General features: G+C 42.9%; 1 protein-coding gene across 1 annotated transcript in view; it reads left to right on the top strand.

Annotated features, from left to right (window-relative positions):
* Positions 1-12486: 12486 nt before the first annotated feature.
* PTPN3 (protein tyrosine phosphatase non-receptor type 3) overlaps positions 12487-23457 on the top strand; it is a 141438-nt gene continuing 130467 nt past the window's right edge. The window contains exon 1 of the transcript XR_012038463.1: positions 12487-12508. The gene's annotated coding sequence lies outside the window, so the exon portion shown is untranslated. The remainder of the gene's footprint in view (positions 12509-23457) is intronic.

Here is a 23457-nt window from a genome sequence, read left to right as displayed (position 1 = left end):
CTCATCCCTGGAGGGATAGTCCTGGACAATTATCTTTGAGCTCATGGAGTTTACTCTCTAGTGGGGAGCTAGACAGTGGCTTATGGTTGGAAACAAACATATCAGAAGACGTCAGGCGGCAATAAGAGCTAAGAAGAAAAATTAAACAGGAGAAGGGCCAGCACAACCAGGCTGCTGTTTGAAACACGGTGATCGGGGAAGGGCTGTCTCACCTGAGCAGGGATCTGAACAAAGTCAGGAAGCAATCCCGTGCTTTCTCTTCCCCAGGTAGAGCATCATCAGGCTCTCAGCCCCTCGTTTTGTTACCAGAGCCGGGTTCTTGGACCTGACAAGGGTAGAAACGAGGCCAGACCCATAAATCAGAGGCACAGGCAAGGATTTATGGGGACATAAGCACCAGCTAGCTGAAGGAGACATGGTGCGAGTGGTGAGGCTGGCCTCCCCAACAATCCCAAGGCCATGCTTCTCTAGAGAACTTTCTAGGAGACACTTCTGCTCAGGTTCTCTGGGCCATTATATTAATGAGGGATACAAACCATGAGAGACTCCTAACTCTGGGAAACAAAGGGTTGGAGAAGGGGAACTGAGGGGAAAATGGGGTAACTGAGTGATGGGCACTAAGGAGGATATTTGATGGGATAAGCACTGGGTGTTATACTATATGCCAGCAAATTGAATTTAAATTGAATTTTAAAAAATATAAGGGATAGAAAAATGTCTCGTCCTGGTTCATTGATACTGGCAAGAGCAACTCATGCAGCTCTTTGGTGCTTAGGGGAGCTGTTTTTCAGGTTTGTGGAGGTTCTTGTGGGTTTTTTGCATGTCCGCCGGGTATGGCTGCAGCTGTTGGATTTAAGTCTGGCTTGTGTACTGGGCCACATCCTGGTTCTGCTCTGTAAGAGAGGCAATTCAGCAATCACAGCCAACAGGAAGTACCCCACGTGCAAAATGTTGTTCACTCGGGGCCTGCTCCCATGGTCCCTGACTGTCTCACTTTCAAGATTTATTTCCGGACCCTCTCTTAGAGGACTCCACTTGGTAGAGCCCAAAACCAAACACAGCGGTCTTCTGTGCCACATAGTTAGCGCAGGGTAGAGGCCGTGAGTCCGTGCCTACCTTTCTCCTGGAAACATACACCATGTCATGAGTCGAAGAAAATTGTTCTGGAGCCAGGAAGATGTCACAGTGAAAAGTATGCAATCCAGAGTCAAGCATTCTGGATTCTGCTCCTGGTTCTCCTACTTCTCAGCTGCATGGCCTTGAGCAAGCTGTTTAACTTCTGTGTGACCTTACCGGCAAAATGGGGCACAATAATTTTATCTAGTCTCATAGAGACAAAACATTTTAAAGATTTAATGCCTGGTGCATAATAAGAGCTAAAAACAAAACAGCTCTTGCAAGAAAATGCAATGAGAAAAAGTCTCCTCAACAAATGGTATTGGGACAACTGGACAGCTACATGTGAAAAGAAAATGAAACTGGACCACTTTTTTATACCATACGCAAACTCAATAAACTCAAAATGGATTAAAGACCTGAATGTTTGACCTGAAACCATAAGAATCCTAGAGAAGAACACAGACAGTAATTTCTCTGACATCAGCCATAGCCACATTTTTCTCCACATGTCTCCAGAGGCAAGGGAAACAAAAACAAACAATAAACTGTTGGGACAACATCAAAATAAAAAGCTTCTGCGCAGCAAAGGAAACAACCAACAAAACTAAAAGACAACCTCCTGAATGGGAGAGGATATTTGCAAATGACATATACAATAAGGAGCTAATATCCAAGATACATAAAAAAAAACCTATACAACTCAACACACACAAAAAATAATCCAGTTTAAAAATGAGCAGCTGATGTGAACAGGCATTTCTCCAAAGAAGACATATAGATGGCCAATAGACACATGAAGAGATGCTCAACATCACTCATCATCAGAGAAATGAGAATCAAAACCACAATGAGATATCACCTCACACCTATTAGAATGGCTAAAATCAAAACCACAAGAGACTAGTGTTGCCAAGGATGTGAAGAAAAGGGAACCCTGTGGGACTGCAAACTAGTGCAGCCACTGTGGAAAAAGAGTGGGGAGTTTCCTCAAAAAATTTAAGATAGAACCACCATATAACCCAGCAATTCTACTTCTGGGTATTTACCTGAAGAAAATAAAAACACTAATTAGAAAGGATATATGCACCCTTATGTTTGTTGCAGCATTATTTACAATAGCCAAATTATGGACGCAGCCCAAGCATCCATGGATTGACGAATGGATAAAGAAAATGTGGTGTACACATACCAACAACATGGATAGATTTAGAGAGTATAATACTAAGCAAAATAAGCCAGTCAGAGAAAGACAAATGCCATATATTTCATTCATATGTGGAATTTAAGAAACAAATGAACAAAAGGGGGGAAAAAAAAGAAACCAAAAAGCAGACTTTTAGCTATAGAGAACAAAATGATGGTCATCAGAGGGAAGGGGGGCAGGGGGAGGGCGGGTTGGTGGGATGGATGAAACAGGTGAAGGGGATTAAGAAGACACTTATCACAATGAGCACTGAGTCTTGCGCAGGATCATTGAATCACTATATTGTACACCTGAAACTGATGTAACACTATGTTAATTACACTAGAATTTTAAAGAAGTAAAAAATAAAAATAAATTTTAAAAAACCCACAGAGAACCAAATATCTTTTTAAAAATAGCTCTTAAAAAATAAAAAATAATAAAAAAATTTTAAAAATCGCTCTTGTTATTGATATTAGTATTACTACTTATTATTGCTATGGCTACTAACCGAAGGATCAGCATCCTTCTTACAAGGTTGACTCACATTGAGCCTGTAGAATTCTGAGGGCCCGGTTAAAAGTTATAAATTGTCACTGCTCTTCTCTTAGCACTTACCACCTGTTGGCAGGGAGGAAGGGGGACTGAGACAAAGCCAGGAATGAGGCACTGCTATTTTTGAATCATACAGTCCAACCAGGCTTCTCCAAGGAGGTGATATTTAAGTTGAAAAAAGTATGACAGACAAATATTTTTCATTATTAAGAAAATGAGCTTGTATGAAAGAATATGTACCCAACCTGAAGATACTTTTGGATTCACTCTTAATTGAATCAATGAAACATGAAAAAATTTTTGACATCTGGAATATTAGTCATAGGATGAATTTTACAAAGTAATTTATTTGTGTTAATGTTCTTCTTTAATATTTTATTTAAAAATATCAGATAAAAATCATTTCCGCATGTTTTTGAAATACATAATCTTATCACAGCCATTGAGTCACAATTAACAAACCTTGTATTTTTTTATTATGTCAGGGGTCTTTTTTTTATGTCAGGTTTTTAAATCAGAAAATCTCTAAAGCTTTGGGTATAACTCAACCCCAGAAAAATGATTCCTTGTTTACTATTAATGGTCACTCGTCATTTTAAAACAAGTAAAGTTATGAAAAATTATGTTTTAGATTTTTAAAGAGAATAACATTTTTTGCAGGATCCCCCCCAAATTCCATGAAACTGCCATTTTTTGTTCTTAAATCCCTAAGATAAATATCTATCAGGAATTTGGAAGCATTGCTTTCTAGTGGGAGGAGTCATGCAATAATATGGAAAATATGAATATATCAGAGAATGTCAGGTGGTGTTAGGAGCCATGAAGGAAAATAAAGCAAGATAAGGGGCTAAAGAGAAATGAAGTTTCCTGTTTTTTTTTTTTTTAAGATTTATTTATTTATTTATTTACTCATGAGAGACAGAGAGAGGCAGAGTCACAGGCAGAGGAAGAAGTAGGCTCCCTACAGGGAGCCGGATGTGGGACTCGATCCCAGGATCCCAGGATTCCAGGATCAGGACCTGAGCCAAAGGCAGATGCTCCACCACTGAGCCACCCAGGTGCCCCTGAAGGTTGCTGGTTTAAATAGGACCGTTGGCAATGAGGAAAACATGCAAAGAGAAAGAAGACAAAGTAGAAGAAATCCGAGCAAGTCTTTGAGCAATCACAAAGGAGAGAATGATGGATCATGAACCCATGAAGGAGGTCCTAATGAGCTTTGACTTGAAAGCTCAATGTTTGGGAATGTTCTGGCAAGGAAGGGAGGAAAGTGCCTTCCAGCTGCCAGGCACTGCAATGCATTCAGTAAGGGGAACTGAACCTGCCTGGGCGTGTTTAGAAACACGAAGGCGCTGGGTGTGGCCGAAGCACAGGAGTGGGGCAGGTTGCAGTGTCCAGGGAAGTGGAACTGGGACAGGTGCAGAATGCCTTGCATTCCGTGCTCTGGAGTTCAGCGGACAGGAAACCACCAGCATATCGTGGCTGTGATCTGGTTCCTTTTGAGGAAGATGCCTCAGGCCACAGCAGCATGACTGATGGACTGAACCCTTCCTTCCCAAAATCCCCACCAGGATCGTAGCACAGACCACAGCAGGACATGTCCTAATTTTCTTGCCTTTGCTTCCCACTTCCCGCTCTTAATCCATGCTGGGCTTGTGCTAAGGGCTGTGTCTATAAAGACAGGAGAACCAAGGTCTTGTTTTAAACCTGAGGAATATAGAGGTCTTCAGAGGGAGGCAGACAGATAATCAAAACAATACCACATACAGTTAGAGGTGCCAGGACAAAGGTGTGTGACTCACTCCATGACACTATGAAGCAGGTAGTAGGGACAGTGAGGATGGGGTGTGTTAAAAATGGGTCCAGAGTAGAGGTAATACCTAAGCTAGACAGGAAGGACATATTGCCCAGGCAAAGGGCAGATGCAGTGGAGGTAGGAGGTGAAGCCAAAGAGCACCAAGGCTGGACCACCACTCGCCTTTAGAGCAAGGTACGCCGCGCCACAGAGATTGATTGCTCGAATGTGGGGACTGAGATCAGAGATGCATCAGAACACCACATAACTAGGTGAGGGACCAGGGTCCACTAGATAATTTAATCTGGGAAGAAATCTGATCTAAATTTAAGTCTTTAAAAAATTATGTTAGTAGTAATACCCAGGATAGATTTGGAGAGGGCATATTTTTAAGCTTACAATCAGATATATCTAATGTTTTAATGCCATGGTAAACTCCGAAGAGTTGAAAGCTTTAGAATCCAGGGATCTCAACCAAGGTTCATGCTCTGTCACTCCCCAGTTATGAGGCCTCAAGTAGCTCATAGAACTATATTGAGCCTCAGTCTCCTCATCTGTAAGGTGGGGATAATAACCCACTACCCAGAGTTGTTATGAATGAATGAATGAAACAAATTATGTGAAGGCTCCTTGTAAACCTCACAGGACCACACAAATGTGCACATTTGTTCTTGTTTTGCTCTGAAGGGCATTTTTTGATCAAGGTGTCATAATCGAATAAAATCGATAATAATGTTTAATGTCTGTGAAGTGAAACAGGGAATTTGGAGATGGCAGGGTTGTTGAGGTTTTTTTTTTTTTTAATTTTTATTTATTTATGATAGTCACACTCAGAGAGAGAGAGAGAGAGAGGCAGAGACATAGGCAGAGGGAGAAGCAGGCTCCATGCACTGGGAGCCCGACGTGGGATTCGATCCTGGGTCTCCAGGATCGCGCCCTGGGCCAAAGGCAGGCGCTAAACCGCTGCGCCACCCAGGGATCCCGAGGTTTTTTGTTTATTTGTTTGTTTTGCTTTTTGAGGTTACAAGATGGCCTATTGGATGGCAGAGCTGGGCCTTGAAGTTCAAATAGACCCAGATGACAGACCATCACTGGCTAATTGTCAAGGGCAAGACATAGGAGTCCAAACCAGAAGATCAGTTAGAGAAGGCAGGCAGAGGCGGAAGCAAGCATCACAAGCCAAGGTCCACACTAATTCAAGGCCTGTCCCAGACAGGTGCACATCTAGGCAGCAGAAACCAGTGATCAGCAGAGATCCACAGCATAGAGATCCAAGCCACCAGGGTAGGTGGTATGAGAAGAGTATGATGGCTCTTGAGGAGCCCCCTCTACAAAGATGTGGGTTTGTTCATTCAACAAACATGTACTTAGCACCAATTACATTTCGTGGTCTAGGAATACAAAATTAAAGAGTGAAGGAGCTAACAATCTCATGAAGAAGACAGATGCACGTGATAATGCTAATACAACCCGGTAAAAGAAACAACAGAGAGAAACACAAAGTATTCTTGGACTACCAGGAGGAGCAGCTGATCCAGGCTAAGTTGTGTCGGGGACAATTCTGGAGGATGTGATGACTGAGTGGAGTTCTAAAGGATGAACTGGAGTTAGCCAGGTGAACCAGATACATTTGGCAGGTGAGGGCATTCCAGGCAGCAGGAGCAGCAGGAGCAACAGTAGGGAAACAAGAAATAGGAAACAAGGGGATTCTGAGGAGGAGTGGCTGGAGGTGATGGATGATGGGGACCATGTGGGGTGAGACCGGAGAAGTTGACAAGAAAGCTCCCGGGTCCAGCCTAGGAAAACTGGGACTTCATCCTGAAGGCCACAGGGAGCCACAGAAAAGCCAGTGAGTGTTAGGATAGGAAGAAAATTACCGAGATCCAGGGTGCTCCGGCTGAGGGGACAAAGCAAGGGATTTGGGTACAGAGGAGGTGATGGGCCAGGAAGACACAGAAGAACAAAGCAGGAAGTTGCATTAGGCAGGGGTCTCCAGAGAAACAGAACATATCCATATTTAAATATGTATTCCCATATTTAGGAATTTATTTTAAAAGATTTATTATAGAGGCTGAGAAGTCCCAAGATCTGCGGTTGATAAGCTAGAGACCCAGGAGAGCCAATGGCATAATTGCAGTCCAAGTCTGAAGGCCTAAGAAACAGGAGAACCAATGGTGTAAATTCTGGTTCAAGCTTGAGCCCAAAAGCAAGAGAAAATTGATGTCCCAGCTCCAAGAGAGTCAGGCAGAGAGAGCAAAATCTCCCTTACTCCACCTTTTTGTTCTATTCAGGCCTTCAGTGGATCGGGAGAGGCCCACCACTCTGGGGAAGGCATTCTGCTCTCCTCAGTCTACTGATTCAAATGTTGATCTCATCCTAAAACACCCCCACAGACACAATGAGAATAATGTGTATTTTTATTTTTTTTAATTTATTCATGAGAGACAGAGAAAGAGAGAGAGGCAGAGACACAGGCAGAGGGAGAAGCAGGCTCCATGCAGGGAGTCCGAGGGACTCGATCCCAGGTCTCCAGGATCACACCCTGGGCTGAAGGCGGCGCTAAACCGCTGAGCCCACCTGGGCTGCCCAAGAATAATGTTTAATCAAATATCTTGACACCCCATGGCCCAAGCAAAATCATGTGACACTCAAAATTAACCATCACAGAAGCCCCACCGGAATCAAGGTCCCACAAAGGAGCATCTCCAGCTGCCTGATGGACTTGAGTGCTGAGCCCAAGAGCTGCTACTCAGAGCGAGGCCAAAATGGGAAGTGGACCGTGCATGGAGGGGGAGTGAGAGGTAGGTCAGAAGTGTGCAACAGAGCTATTAGAAATTGTGATTAAGGTATAAATCTGTATTTCTAGACAGAGAAAGGTGTCCACTCACTATTGTCAAGATTAAGAGGTTTAAAAGGCAGAATTTCACAATGAGTATGAAACAACCTCATTTAAAAACACGTCGTGTGTATGTGTGTGGGTGGATGTACGCGCACCTAGGGGGAAGTCTGGAAGGATAAGCACATATGTTAATTGCAATTTCTCTTGGTGTTGGAATTCCGGGTGACCTTCTTCCTTGTATCTTCCTGAACTATCTCTGTTTTCACAACTGGCATGGATCATGTTTATAAATCAGAAAAATCAAACTATTTCCATCTTGAAAAAAAATAACATTACAAAATGCAAATGAGAATCTTACTAATTCACCCCTTGTTTCCACTTTTGGGTGGTTCCTTGACATAACCTGCAGGATCTTTCACAATGTGGCTACTGCTATGAGAATACTGGCTTCTGACTACTGTTCTTTTTTTTTTTTTTTTAAGATTTTATATATTTATTCATGAGAGACACACAGAGAGAGGCAGAGACATAGGCAGAGGGAGAAGCAGACTTCCTGTAGGGAGCCCCATGTGGGACTCGATCCCAGGACCCCAGGATCATGTCGTGAGCTGAAGGCAGACGCTCAACCGCTGAGCTACCCAGACGTCCCCTAACCACTGTTCTAACACCTCACACTGCCTCCTCCAGCAACACTGAGCCAGCACATGTGGACACACCCTGCTGTTTGTCGGTGTGAGTCTTTGGCTCCACTCTCTCCTCTCCCTGCTAATTCCTTCCCCCTCTTTGTAACGAATGGTTACTCTCTACGAGACTCAGTCCAGACACCTCTCCTCCCGAAGTCATTTCTAATGGCCCTATATCAGCCTTCCACATATGCCCTGATGCGTGTCTCTACTACAGCACCTTCGTGCTGAATTTCAGGACATGAGTGTGTGTCTTTCTCTACTGGACAATGTGTCTCTTTTCTCTGTCTCTCTTCAGGGTTCTGGTCCACAACCAGACTCAAAAGCTTTTGGTAAATAAAATATTAAAAAAAAGGGGGGGGGGGACGCCTGGGTGGCTCAGTGGTTGAGCATCTGCCTTTGGCCCAGGGTGTGATCCTGGGTTCCCAGGATCGAGTCCCACGTCGAACTCCCTGCATGGAGCCTGCTTCTCCCTCTGCCTCTGTCTCTGCCTCCCTCTCTCTCTCTCTCTGTCTCTCATAAATAAAATATCTTTTTAAAAAAAAGCTTTTGGTTGACTAATTGGGCTTTCTGAGTGATCTGTAAGAAGTGGAATCCAGATTATATTTTATCATGGCGGGTAACAGGGGGCAGAGGTAAGAAAGATTTACAAAGGGGAGATGTTGATACTCTAATTCACGATAGTAGCTCGTCTCCTCTCTTCTCCTATTTTGTCTCCTGCTCTCTTTTCCTCTCCCCTTTCCCCTCTCCCATCCCCATACCCACCCTCTTCCTTTTCTTTCTAGAGAAGTGTTCCACAAATGTTGGTGCACAGAATTACCTGGGGAGCCTGCCAAATGCAGGTTCCCAGGCCCTGCCCACAGTTCTAATTTCTTACAGCAGGGATGGGGCCCTGCATCCTAGCAAGGGTACCAGACAATTCTGTTCTGACTTTGAAAAACTCTATCTTAGAAAATGTAGGATTCCTGGGATCCCTGGGTGGCTCAGCGGTTTAGCGCCACCTTCAGCCCAGGGTGTGATCTTGGAGTCCTGGGATTGAGTCCCACATCAGGCTCCCTGCAGGGAGCCTGTTTCTCCCTCTGCCTATGTCTCTGCCTCTCTCTCTGTGTCTCTCATGAATAAATAAATAAAATATTTGAAAAAAAGAAAAAACAAAACCTCACACATATTCTGGGGTAGAAAGCAGCTTTCTATGTGGTTTGAAGCATGTACAGTGGCTGAGCAACATCTCCCGGAGCCCTCAGTGAACCTGATGCACAAGTGTGATGACTCCGCCTCATTACTTACATAACAGCAATTATCACCATCATCATACCCCCTGTAACTGGACCAAGTCCCTACTAGGTGCCTGACACTGTGCAAAGTGCTTTACTAGCATTATCTCACTTAATATGCACAGCAGCTCCATGAGGCAGATGCTACAATTATCCCCACTACTCCAATGAAGAAGCTGGAATTAGGGAGGTTATGGCCAAAGTCACACAATCCTAAGGGTGGAGTCACCTGCAACCAGACTAATCTGACTGCAAATCCCATGGTCTTCCCACTCTGGTTCCTGATTTATTTTCCTACCAATGATGTCCTATAACAAAAACAACAAACAATATAGCAAACTCCATTACTCCTTACATTAAAATCAAGTCCAGAAGGATCAAAGATTTTTAAAAGATGAAACTTAATAAGTTTCAGGAGAACTTCTGGTGGGGTGCCTGGGTGGTTCCATTGGTTAAGAGTCTGACTCTTGGTTTCGGCTCAAGTCATGATCTCAGGGTGGTGAGATCGACACCTGCATCGTGCAGACAAGATGAATGATGCCCACTATCATCTATCTCTAGAGGAAGGATAGGAAGAAGAAAAGGAGAAAGAGAAAGAGAGGAAAATGAAACAGGAAATGCTTGAAACTGTTTAAAAAAGGGGGGGGGAAGAAAAAAAAGGGGGGGTGCTATGCCAGTTCAGTTAGAGAGATTTAGGGGGTGGGATTTTGGACTGGGGAAATAGCCAAGCTGGGTGTGAGAACAATGAGTCAATGATAGATGATGGATGGATGGATGGATGGATGGATGGATGGATGGATGGATGAATAGATAGATGGATGGTAGGTAGACAGATAGGATAAATAGGAAGGGAAAGGGGAGAAAAAATGAGAAAAGAACATATGGGAATAGGGGGGACTTTGCTCTCTATAAAGAACTTACTCTCAGAGCTTCTTTGAGAGGCAGAGGTAAAAATTTGGATTATATCAGGATGCCAGATTGGTGTTTCTTGACATGCAGTGGTGCCTACAAGAGACTACTGAGTAGGGGCCACATGGACATAACCCTACTGGCTTCATAGGGGCCACATGGACATAACCCTACTCACTCTAGCTGAGGTGGAGAAGGCCAGTGAGATCAAAGATACAAAACCGCAATTGTTTTATCATTAAGTTTCCTTTGGTTCTCTACTCGGATCTTAGTTCAGATCAGTTGCCCAAAATTGTGAGCACCAAATAGCTAGAATAACGAGGAAATTGTAGAATTGTAGCCTTTGCTTAGGTCTCCGAGAAGCACCAGTTGCACCCTACATCTGCTTCCTGTCAGCCACCACATTGCACTGCCCTCCTTCCCCTGGGCTACGGCTGGGGGTGAGGGGCATGCTTGTGCTTAGAGATATCAGGTACAGCCCAGGTTGGTTTGGTACATCCTGGAGGAGAAGGGACCTGTGCCTCACACCAGGTGACACCTGAGGAGAGATGGGGAAACAGTCTCCTCTGCCCACCTCCATGCACAGGATAGGAGGGAGCAACTTTAGAACAAAAATGACATATGACAAGGCTAGACCAAGAGGGCCTGAGATAGCCCTCCGGCATTCCCCAGATCCTCTGCGTGGCCCAGGAGAGCCACCAAACATCTCCGTTACAAGGAAGACACAGAAGCTAGCGGAAAGAAAGAGAGCTAGCAGTTCTACAGATGCCTCAAGATCACGTTTAAACAAACCGACAAACAAAAACACCACATAACAATGAATGCCAAAAAAAAAAAAAAAAATGAATGCCAGCATTTTCCAAATGTCTGAAGACCAGACGGGCCACACATTTTAATAGCAGCCAGGATGGGAAGACCTCTGACCTCTGAAGGCCATACACATCCTCCATCTCTCTCTCTCTCTCTCTCTCTCACACACACACACACACACACACACACACACACTCCTTTCAGTGGCTTGAACTTATATACAACCATGGAAAAAAAGGGAGGGTTGGGGAAGTGCTGAGCCAGCTGAGAAAACCTAGAATTGACAAATTTCTACTACCAGAAGGAATTAGGGCCCGGGAGAGAAAGCAATTGAAGCTGTAGAAGAAGAAAGCCACCTTTGTGGGCAGATCTGAATTCTAAGTCCCCAGAGTCACACTCCCTACAAATGTTTGTTGATTGAATGAATGAACCAATTGTGTTGGGGGAAGGAAACTGTGTTGCATGCAGCCAGTTCCTTGGTAGAGCAGGCCTGGCTGTTCTCCAGGGAAAAATAGTAATTACTCAAAAGAGTATCTGCTCTCTAGCCCTCGCTCAGTGCTTATCTGTTGTTCCTTGAGCAGGTCGCAAGGTTCGTTAGGACTCGGTTCTCTGATCTGTAAAATGGGCATAATGAAATCTGCCCCGCCTTCCTCTTATCAGGAGAACAGATGGAGATAAGGTATAGGAAGTTGCTGTACATGGACTGTCAATTAGGACATGTGGATCCCCTCGGTCTTGGGATTCAAGAAGCAAGAGTAAATGAGCTCAAGGATGAGAGTTGTGGGGTACCCCTCTCCTCCACCAAAAGGTCTTAAGAGCCCACAGGGAGCAGTGACCAAGTTTTCCCTGCGACCACAGTAGTGCTACTGGGAGGCTTCCGAGGACTGCACTCTCCACATCACAGAGCATACTTCACCGGGAAGAAATTCTCGGGGCACGAAACAGATTTATTTTCATTGTGAAATCGTCCGTCTGCTATGCAACAACAAATTAAGCTCTGGGTGACTATTCCCGTAAAACACGTCCTGTGCTCAGCGCTGCTATTATGGGGTGGATCGCGGAGGTAAAGAATCAATTAAAACTCTGACACATTAAATGGAGCTCAAAGACCTGTTTCACAGGTTTCCCCAGAGGAAAATAATCACGTTGCATTATGCTTTGGGAGCCGATCGAGGCAAGAGTCCTGAGACAGGTTCTGGGGTTTACCAGACAGACTGCGGCCTTTCTAAGTCATTTTCGAAGCGCCACTCGCAGCGTTAGGGCATTCCACGCTCCCTTCGTCCCGGGGCACCATGGTCGAGCAAGAGGGATTATCGTCCTGCGGGCATCCTTCTCCGGAAAACCGTAAGTTTCCTGGAAACAAAGCATTTAAAGAAATGGTGGAAATATTGCGGTGTTTGCATTCACGCCCATTCTGGAATGGAAGCAAATGTCAAGCAAGGAAAACCAGAGGCCTAATAAAACTGAATATCCTTTCTATTTTTATAATAGGGCTTTGCCACCCAAAGGGGGGTCATGGTTTAGAAGGTCTGTTTCCAGAGAAGTTCTAGGATTTCAAGGGAAGCCTCACAAGAGAAAAGGAGAAAGAAGAAAGAAAGAAAGAAAAGAAAGAAAGAAAGAAAGAAGGAAGGAAGGAAGGAAGGAAGGAAGGAAGGAAGGAAGGAAGGAAGGAAGAAAGAAAGAAAGAAAGAAAGAAAGAAAGAAAGAAAGAAAGAAAGAAAGAAAGAAAGAAAGAAAGAAAGAGTTAATGCTAGAATGGGAATAATGGGAATAACGTTTGTGGTCGCACTGCTCAAACCATGTTTCCATGACAGCCGGTAGGAATGTTAACGTTAAGAACCTCGTGTGTGCTGGGCTAAGTCAGACATCTGTGTAAACCATCTTCGATCTCAGTGCCTGAGTAACTTCTGTGCCTCAACCTGAAAGAGGAGAAGAGATGTGGAAGTTCAGGCGGTGTCTTTTCAGCAGTGTGGCCTGCAAATGAGCTTCACAGCAATAAAGAACCGGACGAGGCCAAAGCAAGGCGAGTGTCAGCAGTGACCATTGCCCAGGGGACAGGTTGCGGCCTGCCAGCGCCACAGGCATGGCAGGAAACGGTTCGGGGGGGGGGGGGCGGGGGGGACCCAGCTAACCCCTGACTTTAGGGGCTCACTCAAAAGCAGAGAAAAGGCAACGCGAGGGTGCAGTGTAAATGTCCCACTTGCTTTTAAGATATTTTCCCCCCAGGAAAGCGAGAGAGACAGAAAGAAAAGGAAACTCGGAGGGTTAGGACAAGACGAAGCCTGCCCTTGACGTGCTCGGCTTTGGTTCAGAACAGGACATTTTTCAGAGGAAATGCTCTCATGGTGCAGGAATCCGTTCGGTTAGGAATGTAAACTGTGTGACAACTCTGTCACGAAGTCAACCACCAGTAGCTCTGCTTCTTCCTTTTTTCAGGATGAGGAGGTGAGAAGGAGGTGGGATACCCTCTTTTTAATCAAGCGCGCTACTCACTAGAACTTTTCATAAAGAAAGACCTTTTGTTCTTTGCTCACGTTGCTGCCTCCATCCTTAAGTTCCCCTTTATTGCTTGGGGGCGGGGGGGGGGCAGAAAACTTTTTTACAGAATAATATGTACCGGGTGCACAAATGCTTTCCTAATCTTTGTGGAACAGAGGTCTCTCACAGCTACTGAGGGGAGCTCAGAATGTGCTGGCACCTTGGGATCTTGGGGTCTTGCCAAGGTCCTTGGGGCTGCAGGAATAGAGGGTGCCCTGCATTCTGGCCTCCCTCTCAACTCTGTCTCCTCAAAGGGGTACCCCAACCCCATTGAGTTCACAGGAAAAACAGTGCCCATTGCTTTAAAGGAAACCAAAAAATTGAGTATCACTAAAATATGCAACCTTTTCATTCGACCGAGAGAGGACTCTAACTTGCCAGAGAATTATAATGAGTTAGCTAAAGGCAAATCAGCAATAGACGCCAGGCATATGGATGACTGGTTCTAACTGGTTCTACTACACTGGTGTTCCCTTCCCCTTGTCCAAAGGAGTCGGCAGGCTCTTCTTCACCTCACCCACTCTCCATCTCCACTTAGCTCGTTACTCATATTCAAAGCTTTACCGCATACACCACATTTTCCTCAAGGATAAAACTGTATTTAGTCCTCCTAGAGTCAATCCAGTTCCACAAATATTTTATTTTATTTAAGATTTTATTTATTTATTCATGAGAGACACGGGGGTGGGGGGTTGTGCGGGCAGAGACACAGGCAGAGGGAGAAGCAGGCTCCATGCAGGGAGCCCGACGCAGGACTCGATCCCGGGACTCCAGGATCAAGCCCTGGCCCAAAGGCAGGCGCTAAACCACTGAGCCACCCCGGGATCCCACAAACATTTTACTGAGCACCTTCTCCATGAAGTCCTAGGCCCCCCTGAGATTCACAGATGAAGAAGACACAATCCCTGCTCTCAGATACGTATATAGCCTGTTATGATTTTTTTTTAATTTTTTTAAATTTATTTATTTATGATAGTCACACAGAGAGAGAGAGAGGCAGAGACACAGGCAGAGGGAGAAGCAGGCTCCATGCACCGGGAGCCCGATGTGGGATTCCATCCCGGGTCTCCAGGATCGCGCCCTGGGCCAAAGGCAGGCACCAAACCGCTGCGCCACCCAGGGATCCCTAGCCTGTTATGATTAAAGGCATCTTCTAATTGTACTATGACAGAAATTCACCTGAATATATGGTGCTATTGAAACACAAGAGAAAGGAGAGGAAGACAGTCTGGCAGTTCCTCAAAACATTAAATATCGAATTATCATGTGACCCAGCAATTCCACTTTTAGGCCTATACCCAAAAGAATTGAAAACAGGTACTTAGACAAACACATGTATATGCTGCACTATTTACAATAGCCAAAGATGGAAGCAATCCAAATGTCCACCATCAATAGGTGAATGGGGAAACAAAATGTGGTATATTCATTCCATGGAATACTATTCAGCCATTAAAAAGAAATGATTTCAAGGGCACCTGGGTGGCTCAGTGGTTGAGCATCTGCCTTTGGCTCAGGGCATGATCCCGGGGTCTTGGGATCGAGTCCTGCATCGGGCTTCCTGCAGAGAGCCTGCTTCTCCCTCTGCCTGTGTCTCTGCCTCTCTCTCTCTGTCTCTTTTGTGAGTAAATAAATCTTGTTTTAAAAAATGGCATGAATTTCTAACACTGCCACCACCACAGCTGAGCCTCAAAAATTCTGCATTACTTAGAAGAAGCTAGACACAAAGTTCACTCATTGTATGATTCCATTTATGTAAAACATTCAAAATAGGGCAGCCTGGGTGGCTCAGTGGTTTAGCGCTTGCCTTTGGCCCAGGTTGTGATCCTGGAGTCCCAGGATCGAGTCCCACATCAGGCTCCCTGCATGGAGCCTGCTTCTCCCTCTGCCTGTGTCTCTGCCTCTCTCTCTCTCTCTCTCTCTCTGTCTCTCATGAATAAACAAAATCTTTTTTAAAAAATTCAAAATAGATAAATCCACAGAGACCGAAAGCAGATTGGGGATGGCCAGGAACTGGGGAGCAGGGCAACAGGGAGTGACTGCTTCATGGAATGCAAATGCTCTAAAACTAAAGGGTAGCAATGGACTGCACAACATTGCAAATGCACTAATGCTACTGAACTCTTCACTTTAAAATGGTTAGTTTTATATTCTGTAACTAAGAGGAGGGCTCTGAAGAACCCGGGAGGGAGCCAGGAAGCAAGCTTATAGAATCCATTGAGGATAGGCTCCTGCAAACTGGGGATATCTTTGAACTTCATCCTGGGAGAAGTGGGATAGTCAGTGAGGAATTTTAAGCAGGTGGATGACCTTTTAAACTGGACATTTGGGGGATGCCGGGTGGCTCAGTCGGGTGAGCATCTGACTCCTGGTTTCCACTCAGGTCATGATCTTGCAGTCATGAGAATGAGCCCCGAGTAGGGCTCCTCACTCTGCATGGAGTCTGCCTGAGATTCTCTGTCTCTCCCTTCACCTCTCCTCCCACTCCCGTGCTTGCTCTCTCTCTCTCTCTCTCTCTCTCTCCAAAATAAATTTAAAAAATCTTTAAAAACAAACAAACAAACAACCTAGACATTTTGAGTGGATGGCTGAGGGGCTGAACCCATGGAAACAGAATGTGCAGTCTGCTGGCCCAGGGAGAGAGCATAGCAGATATACCAGGATGCACACTACCTCCCTAATCATGTTTCAGTCAAGTGATTAAAACCATCTTCCACGAAATGTGAACTCAGAAACAGTAACTGGGAAGAAAAGTTGTGGGTGTTTTTTTAAACAGCTAAAGCCCCTATTTTTGCACATCCTACCACCTTTGGCATCCAACAGATTTTAACGTAAAATTAACCTGCTTCCTCTTTCTCTAAAGATTACTCATTAAAGACTTGTCTTTGAGCAAATACTTCACCGCAGAAGAAAGGCTGGTTTTGATGAAAGCAAATTGCAGTCTGAAAATAGGTTTAGAAAAGGAAGTATGATCCAAAATTAATACACTTATTTTCTCAGTCTCAATTTCAGCCATGGTACCATGTCAAGAAATACGGCATGCTGTAATTTTTTTAATTTAAATTCAATTTGCCAACATATAACACCCAGCACATATCCCATCAAGTGCCCTCCTTAATGCCCATCACCCAGTTACTCCATCCCCCCACCCACCTCCCCTTCTGCAATCCTTTTTTTTTTCCCAGAGTTAGGAGTCTCTCATGGTTTGTCTTCCTCTTTAATTTTTCCCTCCTTTCCTTCATGGTTCCTTTCACTATTTCTTATACTCCACATATGAATGAAACCATGTGATAATTGTCTTTCTCCGATTGACTGATTTCACTCAGCATTATACCCTCTAGTTCCATCCATGTAGAAGTAAATGATAGGTATTCATCCTTTCCGGTGGCTGAGTAATATTCTATTGTATATATACCACATCTTTATCCATTCATCCATCGAAGGACATCGTGGCTCCTTCCACAGTTTGGCTACTGTGGACATTGCTGCTATGAACATTGGGGTGCAGGTGTCCCATCATTTCACTACATCTGTACCTTTGGGGCAAATACCCAGTAGTACTGGCTGGGTCATAGGGTAGCTCTATTTTGAACTTCTTAAGGAACCTCTACACTGTTTTCCAGAGTGGCTGCACCACTTTGCATTCCCATCAACAGTGCAAGAGGGTTCCCCTTCCTCCACATTCTCACCAACATTTGTTGTTTCCTGTCTTGTTAATTTTAGCCATTCTCACTGGTGTGAGGTGGCATCTCATTGTGGTTTTGATTTGTATTTCCCTGATAGCAAGTTGTGCGGAGCATTTTTTCATGTCTGTTGGCCATGTGTATGGCGTCTTTGGAGAAATGTCTGTTCACGTCTTCTGCCCATTTTATGACTGGATTGTTAGTTTCTTGGGTGTTAAGTTTTGATAAGTTCTTTATAGATCTTGGATACTAGCCCTTTATCTGATATGTCATTTGCAAATATCTTCTCCCATTCTGTAGGTTGTCTTTTATTTTGCTGACTGTTTCTTTTACTGTGCAGAAGCTTTTTATCTTGATGAAGTCCCAATAGTTCATTTTTGTTTCTCTTGGCTTCGTAGATGTGTCTCGCAAGAAGTTACTATGGTCAAGTTCAAAAAGGTTGTTGCCTGTGTTCTCCTCTAGGATTTTGATGAACTCTTGTCTCACATTAGGTCTTTCATCCATTCTGAGTCTATGTTTGTGTCTGGTGTAAGAGAATGATCTAGTTTCATTCTTCTGCATGTAGCTATCCAATTTTCCCAACACCATTTATTGAGGAGATTGCCTTTTTTTCATTGGATATTTTTTCCTGTTTTGTTGAAGATGAGTTAACCATAGAGTTGAGGGTTCATTTCTAGGTTCTCTATTCTGTTCCATTGATCTATGTGTCTGTTTTTGTGCCAGTACCATACTGTCTTGATGATTATAGCTTTGTAATACAGCTTGATGTCAGGCATTGTGATGCCCCCAGCTTTGGTTTTCTTTTTCAACACTGTCTATTTGGGGTCTTTTCTGGTTCCAAACAAATCTTAGGATTATTTGTTCCAACTCTGTGAAGAAGTCCACAGTATTTTGATAGGAGTTGCACTGAATGTGTAAATTGCCCTGGGTAGCATAGACATTTCCACAATATTTATTCTTCTAATCCATGAGCATGGAATGTTTTTCCATATCTTTGTGTCTCATGCTGTAACTTTTTAAAGGTAGTCAAATGGGATTTCTGTGTACAGAGAATAAACATTTGAATGAAGCCACAAGGAAAATCTGATCTACTCCATGCTCACCAAATACTAAATTGAATGTGACCTATTGGGACCATACAGAATCCATCTAACTGAACTTTAGAGGAAATTCAAAAGGTCTTGATCTTGTAGTTAGTGTATCTGCCAGTCAGCTTCCCCTTGTCTTTTTAGAGTGACCAATGGTTCCAAAGAAAGCCCCAGGAGGGAGGGGTTTCCCAGACCCCAGACTTCCAGTACTGAAGCCAGAACATTTGGGTACCTGGTTTCACTGCACCCACAACCCCTTCCAAAATTCTTTTTTTTTTAAGATTTTATTTATTTATTTATGAGAGACAGAGAGGCAGAGACACAGGCAGAGGGAGAAGCAGGCCCCGTGCAGGGAGCCTCATGTGGGACTCGATCCCGGGACTCCAGGATCACGCTCTGGGCCTAAGGCAGGTGCTAAACTGCTAAGCCACCCAGGGATCACCCCCTTCCAAAATTCTATCTTCTGGGCCGGATTGTTTACAGTTGGAAAGTAAAAAATAAATTAATTAATTAATTAATAATAATAAATAATAATAATAACAGCAGTGAAGAAGAGAGAGGGAAAGATGGGCATCATTTGGCATCCATCATGTAGAAAGAGCAAGAATGCAGGAAGTCAGTAGGGTGCAGCTGTCAAGGCTGCAGTGCATTCCACAGGAGCTCCGAGACTCGAGCTTCACACGTGTGCCATGATAACCACGTGACTTTCACGCAGGCTGCAAGGGAATGTCTTCTCACCCTCCAACTCACTCACTGAGCAAACGTCTACCGAGGTCCTTACTTACCATGCATGTGCCAGGCTTGGGATCAGGTGTTGGGATCCGGAGATGAAGATGTGTTAGGCTGGCCTCAGGAGTTGCTCACAGGCCAGAGGCCAAGTAGAGGAGATGCACTAAGTGACCATCAGGTCTAACACCATGTAATTAATAATTAGAGCTCCCAGCTTCCAAGAACCAGACATTTATATAGATTGTCTGTCATTCTCAAGGTAGGTAAGATTTTCCCCATTTTAAAGAAAAAAAAATAAAAACTGAAACTCAGATTTGCAGAACTTGCTCAGGGCCACCCAGCTGGCAGCAGCAGAGGCAGGCTGTAATCCAACATTTTGAGCAAGTTTCCCTTGATCTCCAAAGCTCTGTCCATTCTACTATTCTCAGGTCCCTTTTCAGTGTGACCAAGGTTAAGATCAAGATCATTCTGATTCCTGACCTACTTACTCCAGCCTATCTTCGTCTTCCATCAGAGAGCAGCTATGTCTGCCCTTTGAATTGATAGCAAAAGTGCTGAGTTTTAACTATTCATGCTAATGACAGAGGCAGGGTGGAGGTTGAAAAGCTAGATATTTATGCATAATTAGCAGACAATTGGAAACTGTTATGAGAGGTTGGATCAAGACAGCATGCAGAGAAGAACGATGAGGGGGATCCCTGGGTGGCGCAGTGGTTTGGCGCGGGCCTTTGGCCCAGGGCACGATCCTGGAGACCCGGGATCGAATCCCACGTCGGGCTCCCGGTGCATGGGGCCTGCTTCTCCCTCTGCCTGTGTCTCTGCCTCTCTCTCTCTCTCTGTGACTATCATAAATAAATAAATAAAATTAAAAAAAAAAAAAAAGAACGATGAGGCTTCAACGCTATTGGAATTGGCCCTGATTTTCTTGGGGAAGACACTCAAGTCACAAGCAACAAGAGAATCAACAAAGTGGACTTCATCGAATAAAAAACTTTTTTCCATCAAAGGACACGATCAACAGAGTGATAAGGTAGCTGATAGAATGAGAAAAGATATTTGAAAATTACATCTGACAAAACATTGATATCGAGAATATAAAAAGAATGACAAAAACACAAACAACCAGATTCAGGTAAAGTACTAGAACAGACATTTCTCCAAGGAAGATATACAAATGATTAATAAGCACATGAACAGATGCTCAACTTCGCTAATCATTAGGGAAATGAAAATCAAGAACTCTAATGGGATACCACTCCATATTTGTTAGGATGACTATATTATCAAAAACAAAACAAAACTAAGAGAACAACAAGTGTGGGCAAGGCTGTGGAGAAATTTGAATCCTTGTGCACCACTGTGATGTAAACTGGTGCAGCTGCTATGGGAAACAGTATGGCAGTCCCTCAGAAAATTAAAAATAGAATTACTACATGATCCAGCTATTCCACTTCTGGCTATATACCCAAAAGTATTAAAAGAATTGGAAGCAGGGACATGAAGAAATATTTGTACACCCACGTTCACAGCAGGAGTATTTACAATAGTCAAAAAGTGGAAAGAAATCCAGGCATCCTTGATAAACAAAATGCGTATATACATACAATAGATACTATTCAGTCTTTAAAAAAAAAAAAAAAAGAGAGAGAGAGAAAGAAAGAAATTCCAACACAGGGCATGACTTGCATAAAACTTGAATACAATATGCTAAGTGAAATAAGCCAGTCACAAAAGGGGCAAATACTGTATAATTCCACGTAGGGTAGTGAAATCCATAGAGACAGAAAGTAGAAGGGTAGTTGCCAGGCACTGTTGGAGAGGAAGGAATGGAAGTTGGTGTTTCATGGGTACAAACTTTCAGTTTGGGAAGAAGTAAAAGTTCTAGAGTGGGAAGGTGGTGCTGGTTGCACAAAAATGCAATACACTTCATGCCATTGAACTATATAATACCTAAAAACAGTTAAAATGGTAACTTTCATATAATATATATTTAACCACAATTTTTAAAAGATGGCATTCAAAGGACGTGCATCTACAGACTCAAATTCCACTTCAAGTTCTATTTAGTGATGGAAAAAATATAATGTATAGAAAGTGTACCAATATTAATAGAATAGTTCAATTTTTATACTTACATAGACTGTTGAAATCACTCAGATCAAAATAAACATCCAGCCCTCCAGAAGGCTCCCCACCCTAAAGATAGTCACCATTCTGCCCTTCAACATCATAGATTTGTTTCGACTGTTTTTGAACCTCATACAAATGGAACCAGAAATTACAATGCTTCCTTGCATCTGGCTTCTTTTTGATCAATTTATCTCTTTGAGATTCATCCTCTTTATTGTGTGTAGCAGTTTGTCCTTTTTCATTGATACATAGTTTTCCATTGTAGAAATATATCACAATTTGTTTTTTATGCTACGATTAATGAATATTTGAGTTTTTTCAGTTTGCTAAGAATATTCATATACGTGTCCTTTGATGAACATAGGAATGTGCTTGTCTTTGGTATACACAGTGGCATGTTTGGACATAGATTTACTTATGTTTAACTTTAGTAAATACTGCCAGTTTTCCAAAGTGGTTGTAGCCACAAGAATTCCCGTTGCTCTATATCCTCGTTAACATTACCTTTATTAATACTTTTAATCATATCAAGAGATGGGGTGGGGAAGGATGGAGGATCACGTGGGGGTCTTATCCCTAGTTTTACTGAGAAATAATTGACATACATCACTGTATAAGTTTTTGGTTTTTTTTCTTTTTTTGGTTGGTTGGTTGGTTGGTTGTTTTTTTGTGTTTGTTTTTATGGGGGCGGGCAGTGGGAGGGGGAGAAGGAGAGAGCGAATCTTAAGCAGATTTCAGGCCCAGTGCAGAGCCGGGGGTCGATCTCACAACCCTGAGATCATGACCTGAGCCAAAATCAAGAGTTGGACACTTAACTGACTGAGCCACCCAAATAATCCATCACTGGATAGGTTTAAGGCATATAGCATGATGTTTGATGTACCTACAGTATGAAATGATTACTACAATACGTTCAGCTAACACACATCTTCTCCTAAAATTCAATTTTAAAAAAGAAAAAAGGAAGAAAAAAAAGACAAAAAAAATTTTCTCCTTGAGATGAGAATGCTTAGGATCTATTCTCTTAATGTCTTTCCTATATATCCTACAGCACTGTTGGCTACAGTGATCATGTTGTACACTACATCCCTAATATTTATTTATTACCAGAAGTTTGTACCTTTTGACTCCTTTCCTCCAACTACTGCTCCCTGCACTGTCCACCTCTGATAACAGCTCTGATCTTTTTTCTATGAGTTTGTTGTTGTTGTCCCTTATCAATAACTTTTTTAACTAACAGATTTTCTCTTGAGCAGTTATAGTTACAGAGTTCCCATACATCCCCTCAGAGGATCATAAGGTTTTAACTTGCATTAGCCAAATAAATAATGATACTGAGCACCTATTCATAAGCAACTGACATTTGGATATCCTCTTTTCTGAAACAATCATTGCTATTTTTAAAATTAGATCGTATGTCCTTTGTTTATTGATTTGTGAGAGCTCTTTATATATGCTGAGTATGAGTCGTTCGTCAGATATATGTGTATTGCTAATATTTTCGACTAGTCTGTGGTTTGCCTTCTCTGTTAATAGTACTTACGATGCATAGAAGTCATTCATGTTAATGAAATCCAATGTATCAAGCTTTTCTCTTATGGTTTATACTTTTTTGTATCCTATTTTTAAAAATCTTTGCATACCTCCCAAGATCACGAAGATATTCTGCAATGCTTCCTTTTAGAATATTTATTATTTCATCTTTCACATTTATATTTATGGTCCATCATGAATGTTTGTACATTATGTGAAGGGTGCAGTTTCTTCATTTTCTTTTCCTTTTTTTGAAAGTTGATGCTTTCTTCATTGATTTACTGTTGAACATTTGGCATAAATCAAATGACCATATATGGATGAGAATGTTACTGGGCTCTATTTTATTTCATTGGCCTATTTGTTTATCCAGGTATCACACTCTCTTAATTTCTGTAGCTTTATAATAAGTTTATACCTGGTAGTGGAAATCCTCAGCTATGTTAATCTTCTTCGATAATGCCTTGGCTATTCTACGTCCTTTGCTTCCATATAAATTTTAAAACAAACTTGCCAATATCCACTTTAAAAAAAAAAAAAAAAAGAAAGCTTCCTGGAAGTTTTATTGAGTTTGCATTAAGTCTGTAGATTC

Source organism: Canis lupus, chromosome 10, assembly GCF_048164855.1.
Source record: "Canis lupus baileyi chromosome 10, mCanLup2.hap1, whole genome shotgun sequence".
Lineage (NCBI taxonomy): Eukaryota > Metazoa > Chordata > Mammalia > Carnivora > Canidae > Canis > Canis lupus.
Note: the sequence above shows the minus strand (reverse complement) of the source record. Positions and strands in the feature narration are given on the sequence as shown.